The following is a 3,664-nucleotide window of genomic DNA, read 5'->3' as shown; positions in this document are numbered from 1 at the left end:
TTCAAGTTTGGTGCCTGCTTTGCGTTTCTCCTAATTCTTATCTCACATAAGATAAACAGTAATGAGTATTTTGGACCAAACCACTACACTAAATTGGTGTTTCTGCCCGGTTACAAACCGGACCCGCTACACCCTATCATCTGCTTATTGCCAGAAATGGGTCCCATAGCTTCAAGCTGGGTCCAGGCGAGGGGAGAGAGAAGCCAGGCGAATTCTTCAGCACAGTTTGTGTTCAAGGACACTGCACACACACTCCCCTGCGTTCTCACCACTGCACAGCTGAGGGAGCAGCTTCCTACTTTTAGCTAGCCTGTTAGCTGAGGCAAGAAATTTTTCCCGGGACTGTGGCTTCTTCTTCTTCTTCTTCTTCTGGAACTGTTCAGCTTTGCTCCAGTCTGAAACACCAGAACGTTGCCAGGAGCCCCACGCCACAGCCTGGAGGGGAGGTCCTGGGGTGCCACATCCAGGCTCCGGAGGACCTCGGGAGAAGCCAAGCAGGACTCTAAAAAATCCGCCATCTTTCTCCACAACAGGAAGGTTTATTATCTAACATTCTTCATCTTTTTCCTTTGTGCCTGTGTGCACCCTGCTTGTTAAATAAATTTTTTTTCATTTTCCTCCAAGAAATTCCTTTTGAACCTGTGGGGAAGGTGCTGCCAAAACCTGCTTCCATTAGAGGATACATTCATCTCAGGATGTTTCCTCCTAATTTGTCTCAAACCGAGACATTTCCCCATGCAGAAGCCAAAGTTCAGCAAGAGAGCCATAAGACACAGCTGCACAACAGAGGAAACACCACAAAGACATATGAGCAACATGATAGTCAGTGAATATTCTCTAATTATGCTGAAAAAAAGAGACTAAAAGCACACACCAGCTGACATTTGGCTGCATGGCCATGATGCTAATTGGCTGCAGTTAATAAGATGGCAGCACTGATGCTAGAAAGAACCCAGGCCAGAAAGGAATATCACTGATTAGCTAAAAATTAAGGTAAACCCAGAAGAACATCTCCCCACAGTACTTACACCCTGCAGCCAGCCTTGGAAAAGCTTGCTAGGAGAGGAGCAGGAAAATATGAAAGAGAAGTCGCAAAATTCACCATGATGCTTCAAAACTGACCAGAAAAGTCACAGCTTGTCCACCAACTCCATGCACACCATAAAACCCCATGACACGTGGCGTGCGTAGGTGTGAAAATGAATTGTACATTCAGGCTGTTAATGTTGTAATCAATTTATATGGATTTATTCGCTGCCGATGTCTGTAAGGTGATGCAGAGAGAGAGGATAGAAGACACCTTTGAAGGGCCAAGAGCTAGAGCCACATGGGACCTATGTTGAGATCAAGAACTATCCATGAGGGAGCAGTTTCACAGAGCCAGTGCAGCTTTCCAACTTCAGCAAAATCTTTGTCCTGCAAGAAGCAAACACTCGGCCAGGAGCAGGGATTCAGATTGGAATGAGCAGCCTTAGCTCAACTCTCATCATGTTTCTTTACTGAATCAAACTGAAAAAGAACCACAAACCAGGAAGCAAGACAACATAAATGGTATTGAACTGCCACACAAATTGTTTCCAAGAAAATGTTAATGTCTGATCCAAGGCTCTGGAGTCAGTTGTCATCTCACTGTTCCTAACAGCCTTTAGATCTGTTCAGATATGTATAACTGTTCCAGTTTGGGCAAATTTAGAAATATATCCTCTGAGAGAAGGCACAACCACCCCTCCCCCACCAGGTTCGAGAAAAAATAAATTTTCCTCGAAGGAAAGTGAAGAAGATAAAACTATTTATTTAACAAACATATGGGAAGGAAAATAATGTTAGATGGTAAAATCTTTCGCTGTAGAGGAAAAAAACCTGGGAAAGTGTTTGAGTGTCCTCCCTTTGGTCTCCTCGGAGCTGGGGCTTGGGCCGGGGCCAGGCCCTCTGTCCCCGGTGGAAAGTCCTCCCGATGTGCTCTGATGTTACAGCAATCAAGCAGTCCAGTAGAAAAGGGGAAAAATCCGGAATTCCAGAGAAGGAAATCCAAAGTCCAACTCTCAGTCTCTCTCTGGAGAACAAGAAACTGAAAACAACTGGCCAAAAACTGACTGGAAAGCAGCAAGCCGGGTGCTTCCTCCCTCCCCTGCCCCAGCTGGGGAAAAAAAAACCTGCTATCTTTTTGTAACCTTGAACGAGCTGCAAACTGCTTTGAGAAAGTTTTGCTCAGTTTTTTTTCCTTCCCCCTTTCAGGCTCAGTTTAGAGGCATAGAAAGGCACAAAAATTAATTTCTGGGCATAGGCAGCGATATGGGATACACATCATAAGGTCACCCCAAGACAATAACATAGCTTGTCCATTTTTTGTCCACATAGAAAGCTATAAAAAAGCCAAGAGAAATCGATTAATTTTAAAGAACAACAGGGCAATAATGCTCACTCTCTTCACAGCTGTTGTGGGGACTAGTACTAGGTTCAGTGCTTTAAAAGATGTCAGTCCTGTGTTAACCACAAAGTAGTATCAGGAAAAATGGCTGGCTCTCAGAAATAATTTGCTTTGTATAACTCTCACCTCTTTCTGCTCAAAAGATAAGGTATGCCCAGCTTCTTAGTATGTCAGATTCCTATGAGAGTCATATATATGGATAAGTATGTATAAAAGAACAAAAGAAACTAAAATCCTAACCAACTAGTCAAGGTTCTATTTTATTAAAAATATATGGCTTGATTTTCTTCTCAACTTGCATTAAGGGGAATGCAATTACTAATCACCCATTCATCGAGTGAGCCCTGAGTTTATCTTGTTCCCTTCCCTGGGATACCCATGGCTCACAAATTTAGGTGTGTCCTTCCCCGGACCAGGAAGGCATCCAGATATGAGGAAGGGGCTAACTAACTCATGTAATAACTAACTCATGTAAGCACAAGTTAACTATTGGGAGACAGCAAATGTTAGTTCAGACAGCAGATGTTAATTACAAAACCTAAGAAACTGAATTTGCCCTAATCTTGTCAAGATAGAGGGGACAAGGATTATTTCAGAGACTGCTGCATCACTCCTCAAAGGACTACGCATGCCCAGGGAGAAAGGTGAAAAGTGCACTGTGAGGAAGACTACTGGTCTTCATCAGAAAGACCCCCGAGGAAGAGGAGAGGCCTTCCTCAGCGCGACCACCAGGACACACAGCAGATGCGTGACCCGTATGCTAATGATATTAATGACTTCCGAGAAATAATTTGTATAACCACACCTGTCCCAAGGAATGTGATGAATACTTAACCCATAATACTGTGTTGTAGGGAGCACCGGTGTGTGTGTTTGGAGGAGCGATCCCCACACACCCAGGTGCGCCAAATAAAGCAAATACCCACTTCTCTGACTGTCTCTGAAGTGTCTCCTGGCCCGGTTTCAGCACGATTCAGATAAGAGTAACAATAAGCAATGATATAATATCCTGCCTCTTTTTTCTTCTCTCACAACATTGGCACTGCCACACAGCCACGCAGCTCTGCTTTCTGTTGGCTTGGGAAGTGTCGGGGTGTTGGGGTGGCTCAGCCTGCTCTCGGGCTGAAACCATCAAATGTCAGTCACCAGAAGAGATCACTGAGGTCTAGGTTACCTCCCCCTGGGTGGCTCCCAATCCTAAATTACCTCCCCCTGTTCCAGAAAGTTCTCCCTTTT

The sequence above is a fragment of the Corvus brachyrhynchos genome, unplaced genomic scaffold (assembly GCF_000691975.1).
Source record: "Corvus brachyrhynchos isolate BGI_N302 unplaced genomic scaffold, ASM69197v1 scaffold69, whole genome shotgun sequence".
Lineage (NCBI taxonomy): Eukaryota > Metazoa > Chordata > Aves > Passeriformes > Corvidae > Corvus > Corvus brachyrhynchos.
The sequence above is the reverse complement of the archived record's forward strand: the minus strand, read 5'-3'. Positions refer to the sequence as shown.